Source organism: Phalacrocorax aristotelis, chromosome 16, assembly GCF_949628215.1.
Source record: "Phalacrocorax aristotelis chromosome 16, bGulAri2.1, whole genome shotgun sequence".
Classification (NCBI taxonomy): domain Eukaryota; kingdom Metazoa; phylum Chordata; class Aves; order Suliformes; family Phalacrocoracidae; genus Phalacrocorax; species Phalacrocorax aristotelis.
The window spans coordinates 10,102,546-10,109,513 of record NC_134291.1 but is presented as its reverse complement, the minus strand read 5'-3'; the positions used below and the strand labels follow the sequence as shown (position 1 = coordinate 10,109,513).

General features: G+C 52.1%; 1 long non-coding RNA gene across 2 annotated transcripts in view; it reads left to right on the top strand.

The window, feature by feature from the left end:
- Positions 1-962: 962 nt before the first annotated feature.
- Positions 963-6,968, top strand: part of LOC142065352 (uncharacterized) — a 31,044-nt gene continuing 25,038 nt past the window's right edge. The window contains exon 1 of one of the 2 annotated variants that reach the window (XR_012663377.1): positions 963-1,380. This is a non-coding gene — a long non-coding RNA (uncharacterized LOC142065352). Of the gene's footprint in view, positions 1,381-1,759; positions 2,035-6,968 lie in introns of those variants that run through there. The other variant, XR_012663381.1, reaches the window with a different exon arrangement.

The following is a 6,968-nucleotide window of genomic DNA, read 5'->3' as shown; positions in this document are numbered from 1 at the left end:
CTGGACGTGTAAATGAAACGACGCGGGACACACGGGAGGGAAGCGTATGTCCTCTCTCCTCCCCGCAACAGACAAGGTCGCCGCATGGCTACTTCGAGGCACGCTGGAGAAGGCTGGACGCAGAGGGACGCGGGGAGGGAGACGTACGGGGAGATGCCGGCTACGAGCAGATGCGGTACCCGGGAGGCGTGCGAGGGGGTGCCTCCGACAGCGACCCGCTCGGAGCAGCGATCCCGGGCCGGTCCCCAGGGCCTGCCGTGCGGCCGCGGGGTTCGCACCGGCGCGGGGTGAGGGGAGGCGCCGGCAGCCCCTCGCAGCGCAGCCCCGCAGCAGCCGCGGTGTCGGCGCGGCCCCCGCGGCCGGGCTCTCGGCCTCCACCGGGCTCCCCCCACCTCCGCCGGGCTCCCCGCTCCGCCGTGCGGCCCCGGCCCCGCGGAGGCGGCGGCCGGCCGCCAGGGGGCGCCCTCCGGCCGCGGTGGGCCGCGGGGCGCGCAGGCCGGCGCGGCGCGGCGGGAGGAGCGCGGGGAAGGGCGGGAGGCGGCCGGCGGCGGCGGCGGGACGGCGGGAGCCGCGGCGCCCATTTCCTGCCCGGTGCGGGGCCGGCGGGGCGCCGGGGAGGGCAGGGGGTGGGGAGGGCAGCCCGGGAGAGCCTCCAAATCCGCCGAGCTGGGTTGCAGCGGGAGCTGCCCGGCGCAGGGGTGGGGACTGGCCGCTTCCTTAAACGGCGCGGGAGCGGCGGGGAGCGGCGGAGCGGGCCCGCACCGCCCCGGTGCGCCGGGCCGCCCCGACCCTCCCGGGACGCGGCCGCAACACGTGGAGCAAACTTTCGAGGGATGTGCGTCTGCCGCCGGACAGAAACTCCGCCGCATCGGGATTTGCGCCTTAATGTTTCACGGAGCAGCTCGCCTCTGTCTGGTTTGATGCTTTTTGGGTGTTGGTTTTTGGTCTTTTGGTTGGTTGCCTTTTTTCTTTTAATTGCTGCTTTTGGGTGTTTCTTTTTTTTTTTTTTTTTTTCTCTTCCTCCTCCTTCTCTGCTGCTTGTTGGGTCGGGACTTTTTAAGCAAACGCAGCATTTGAAAAGCCGAGAGAAATGTTGCAATGTCCCTTGTGGCAACGAATTTACTATTTTTTTTTTTTAAAAAATTTGCCTTTTGCAAGGGCAAAGAGGAAGGGTGGAAAAAATCCCAACGGTGATCAATACCAGCTTAAATACCGGCTGCGAGCAGCTGGGCTGCGGGAGGTAGGCGAGGGGGACCGCGGTCGTAGTTCAGCCCGAGCCCTTCCCGTGCGGACTCCCGAGGACCTGCGGGTCCGGGGGCGGGGGCGGCCGCAGGGTCCCCCCGGAGCCCCTTTCCCGTGCTGCCTCCGCACTCGGAGCAGGTAACGGAGAGGCTCCGGCTTTTTGTTTTGTTTTTTTTTTGGGGGGGGCCCTTTGAACCGTACGGGGTGTTTTCGCTTCCCCCCTCCCCGCGTTATGAAGTTCCCGCAGGAGCGGGATCGGGATCGGCGGTGCCGAGTCACGATGCGTTGCGGGGCCCGGCCCGGGGGGTGCGGGCCCGGCCCGAGGTGCGGGGCTGGCTCCGGGACCCGCCGCCGGCCGGGCCAGCTCGCAGGTCCGGGGAGGGGGTGGCGCGGGTGGCCGCTCCCCCGGCCGGGGGGCGGTGGCTGCCGCCGAGGGGGCGGCCCCGCTCCGGCGGGGTCCCCGGTGGCCCCGGGGGCGGGGGCCGGGGGCTGCGGGCTGGCGGCGGGCACCGGGCACGGAGCGGAGCTCAATTACAAAATAGCAATAAGAAGTCGCAGCCCGCGCCTGATGGGCGAGTTGAGGGCTGGGTCTTTGCGGGCGAGATGAGAGGTTTGTGTGTTCAACTGGCCTACAAAGTCCCAGTTCTCGGCTCCCAGGACCTGCCGGGCTCGCAGCGGGCGAAGGGCGAGGCGGGGGCCGGGCCCGGCGGGGCGGCGGCGGGCGCTGCTCGGGCGGCCCTTGCGGCGTGCCCGGGGCCGGCGGGAAAGGACGGAGCCGGTTCTCCGCGAACCGTAAGTGCACTTTGGTTTCTTCCACCTCTGAAAGGGCCTTCGAGGTGCGCGGCCGGCGGCCGCCCGGCCCCGACGTGCCCGGCCGCGGCTCGCAGGGCGCCGTGCCCGGATTTCGCTCCTGCGGGGCCATGTGCATCCTCCTCGCCGCTTTCGCTTTCAGAAAACACATCTGTTTTCTTTTTTCTTTCCCTTTTTTGGTTTGTTTGGTTGTTTTTTTTTTAATAAATCTAGTCACATACATACCAAGTGGCCTGGCTCCCAGGAATTCTCCTCCTATTCACCCAAGCGCTTTCACCCCCGTCCTTCCAACGTTCCTTGTTATTTGTCTTCAATTTCGATTCGGCACGCTGTGCTTCTGGAGGCACTGGTTTGTGCTCCTTCTTTGGGCACAGTATATATACAACTCTGTGTGCGTATATTAGTTTGCTTATACAGCGTCGTATTTATAACTGCTGTGCCCTTCTGTGTTATGCTACATTACATTTTAAGTTCTTAGATTAGAATCCTTCTGAGGTCCTCATATAATTTTCTTTTGATTTATGTAGAGATGTTTTTACTTCTGTCTTGTGAAGTCAATGATGCTGACCTAGAATAAGGAAAAAGGCCAAGTGGCAACACTATTCTCATGGCTAAGGTCTATAAAAGCAAATAAATTACAATCTTCCTGAGTGTTTTTTTTGAACCACTTAGAATTTAAGTCTCTCTCTGGTGTAGCATTGCAGGAATCTACATTCTGCATGTGTGCACGCAGGCATTTACATACTCCGCACAACTTTTAGGCACTGATCCCGTGAGATTTTTGCGCACAAACCCTCTTTGCAGTGCTATATTCTGGGGCGTTTGCCCATAAAAAGAACAATATTTATTTAGTGTTTCACAAGTAGGAAAAATTTGCAAATGGTATTGCAGACCTCTGCGTACTTTTTTTTCTTCATCAGCTCTCTATATCGAAACACTTGTGTGCAGCATACTAAAATGTGTATTAATAGCTATTCCTCTGACACGCGTCGGGGCATACAGACCTTGATGTAACAGAATTATTTCTTGCGTGCAGTCCCTCGCTTGCCTGTTCGACTTCGGGGACAGCAGGCGCACTCAGGTCTGCCTTGGCTTCGTAAGCACTGGTTGGGAGCTTTCTTTGAAACCAAAATTTTAAAGGAAAATTTTTTGCACGTTTCTTTTCCCCGCATGCCCGTTTTTCCAAAGAACTCTGTCTAGCGGCCACAAAAAGGAAAAGTATGTGAAAATAAGGAGTAAAGGCAAAAATACTATTACCCTTTTTGGAGAGAATGCTGCTAGAGACCGTTCTGCTGGCCTATTTGCAGCCCTCTTCTCCCTGCAGATCTGTGGCTCTTAACAAAATTAATCTGCAGTGAAATCACAGAAATCTGATTCTAATCACCCACCCTGGAACAAGGCAGAGCTACAAGAAGACGAGCATAGTGTAAAGATACTTTAAGCATGCGGAGCCATATCATTAACATTAAAACCTGATGGTGTGAAAGGGGGGAGCGGGGAGCAGATTTCTGTGCCTCTTTAGCATGCCCCTTCCAACTTCTTGTACAACATCTTAGGTATCGCTGGCAAACAGTGATTTTTTTGTTGAGGTTGTTAATGTTGCTGTTCAGGCTCTTGGACTAGCCGTTAAGCTAAAACTGAAGTTTTCCCTTTCATAGGATATTTTATTAATTGTGGTTTGCTTTGTAAAGCTGGGTAAACTGCTGGGTTTAGCTTTTGCCAAGTTTAACATAATCTGGAAATTCTTTTTCCAGCAATAATTGGTTTCTTCCTGCCTTTAAGTAACTCTGGCAAGTTTTGTCCCCCCCCAAAACCCTATTTTGCAGCACTCTATAGCATAATTTGAGTTACTATCTTTTGATACAAGTGCATCATACAAGATCCAGTCGAAGCCTGGCTTCTGTAGGTAGCAAGTGCTCAGCGTTTTACAGTTATCAGGGCTTGTTAGTTGTGTTCATTTGAGCTTCCAACTCTGTAGTCACTTTCAGTAATCTCTTTTTTTCTTAATGGCATTTGCCAAGGTGAAAGGACACATTTTTTTCAAGCAACATTCATCTGTTTGAACTAGCGTGAATATAGTTGTTTATAGCTGCCAGAACTCTGTTGACGGACTTGCTGATTCTAGGAATGTATTTTTTCCTCCATTCATCTACATTATTAGTGATTATTTAGATCGCAGCTGCTCGCACCGCATTGACAGGCACTTCCCAACCTCTGTTTGTGCCCCAAAGAACATACAGTGCAATGCAGATGCATTTCTCAGCATCTGTTTTACACTGTTGAGTTTAAACATTCTCTCTGAATTAAAGTTCAGGCTGGAAGGGAACATTCCCTCATGCCCCAAATGACTTTTTGTGGGTCAAATTACAAAGTAAAAATATTTTATTTTTAAATAATATTGCTCCGAAGGCTGGGTTGGGGGTAGGCCATGGTTTAGCACTTTCCAAATGCTAAAGAAGATGGTTCAAGCTTCTGCTGCAAGTTGTGGACAAGCTCTTAAATTACTGTTTTAGCTCTGAAGCTTTCATAATGTCCTTTGCTCTCTGGGATGCAGACTCAATTATTCCCCTCCTCCCTGGTTAATAATGGGGATTTGTTTTATTTTCACTTCTAAATTTTATGCCTCTCTTGCTAATCTTTCTGTGTGTACAGATATGCTTTCTTCGTCAGTCAGACTTGGCAATACTTAGGCTACACTAAACTAGTTCTGGGCAGTACAGCAAGGCTCTCTATTTATCAGGGCCTTCCCAGGGAAGTTTATTACACTGTAGGAGTGACATTTTCAGCCTTCTGAAAGAGTTGGTAAATATTTGGCAGGTTCTACTTCTTGAACAAAAAAAGGGCTGTATTTTATCTGTGATAAGGCCTGAAAGAAACCTATCTAGGCATTAAGGGCTTGAGTTGTTGGGCAGAAGGGTGGGGTTCGTGCAGGATATTCTTTGAATTGTGCTGAGTGAAGTAAATGTTTGCCTGCAATTTAGGAACCGCTGTTTGTCTGTGTTTGCAAATAGAGCCCTTCAAACCAGGGTTGTATTTTAAGTTGCAGGAGGGCAGAGAGCATAGCAGTATCTGGGTTACAAATTTGCGTGTATAAGAGCAGGTTAGATTCAGACCATGCCTGTTACCAGCTCTGTTGTTCAGTACAGATCTTTCACAAAAGCCTGGACACGCTTGTGTTACAGCCTTGCACCCTTGGTGAGGACTATCTTTTGTAAGAGCGAAGCATCCAGCTTGCAAACGTGTTCCTCTCCGCTCTTGGCCCTATCCGCAGATGGCAAACCCCGAGCTCGGGGTGCGCTCTGTGCCAGTTCCCGCTGCAGGCCAGCTCTTAAGCACGCAGAGGCAAACCAGACGTGGAAGAGAATGTGCTTTTTCCCTTCCCACTGCTGGCCTGCTTAAGAAGACCCTTCCAGCTCCTGCTGATTTCATCACTTCCCTTCCTGGGGACCCAGAAGTGACAGATCCCAGAGGGGCGGGGAGGAGGGCAGGAGAGCCTAGATGAGGATGCAGGCTCGTGCTGGCCCGCAGGTGGGGACACCCCTCTGAGCCTTTGGCCGCTTCCCGCAGCCCCAGTGACATCCCTGTAAAATGAGAAAGATTGGTGGCATCTGCGTGGCTTCCACCAGGCAGGGTGCTGTCTCCCTTTGCTGGGTATGACCCCTTGGTAGAGGGGTTTGTGCTTTCTGCCAGGGTTCAGTTGCTTTGGGGGAGCAAGTAAGAAGAGGGTGTGTGCATGTGGTGGTACTAACAGGAGGGTTACAGCTGCTAGGATCCTAAAGAGGGGAGGGTCTGATGCTGGGGTGGGGAAACCCTTCCTTGCTGAGGACAGAATAGGTCTTTCAAATCTCATCGCCAGTCTGCACATCTGCATGAACCTTAGTGTGACCCAGCAACAGTGTGGAAAAGAAATCATGTGGCTGTAGTCTGAAGGAAATGAGCCAGGGGTGATGCTGGTCTGGAGGTGGCTTCCCCTTCCCTGCCTAAGTGTTGGGCTCTGGATTCATGGCGTATTTCTGTAGCGCTGAATAATCAAAATATTTCCGAGACTTTGCTTGGTAGATTTGGTTTCGTATAGACTCCTTGGATTTTGTTTGGATCTTAGTGGCCTGTCGGTTTAGGAGGGTTAGGCTGCGGTGTTTTCCTCTTCTGAGGCAGCAGGCAACAGGCCTTTGGATCTCCCTCTCCTTTGGCAGAAAGTCCTTCACAGTGTCCTGACTGTCCACGTGGGTGGATGATGTGCCCACATTCCATGGCATCGTGCAGGATTTGAGTATTTTCCCAATACAGATTTGTTAGCGACACCATTTATAGGTCCAAGACTGGAGGCTTGACTTCTAGATCGTGCCTGCTAGTGTTGCCATCATTATTATTATTTTAATTACAAAGTGTCCCATCTGACCAAGGCTTTGGAGTGTTGCACAGATAGTTACAGTACTGAACTCGAGACAGTTGCAGTGCAGATGACAGACCCTGGAGGAATGCACGCTGCTTTGGGTGTTATTTTGAGGAGCAAACATTACCCTGAACAGTCTGATCTAGTGAAAGGGTCGACCCTGTACAGCTCGAGGTAGGGCAGGGTCTCTTCCCATCCTTTTCCTGGTGAAATCTTGATTAAATGAAATAGTGACATACCAGCTGTTCTGAATCTCTCTAAATGCACTTCGCATTTTTTTGCAGTTCTAAGTATGGAATTTCCTCAAACTATAAAATTTGAAAGCAGATTTCATTCAGCAAGATCTCTTTGCATGATAACTTTTAAAACATGGCGAGGAACACAATTTAAAGCACTTAAATTTAATTCAATCAGCAGCCTGTAGGAACTAATCTCCAAGTGGCCCAAAGGCCTGCTAAAATTAGTCACAGTTTTGTATTTACGGAAAAAAAACCTTTAGGAGTGGCTCTGCTGTTTTACAAAG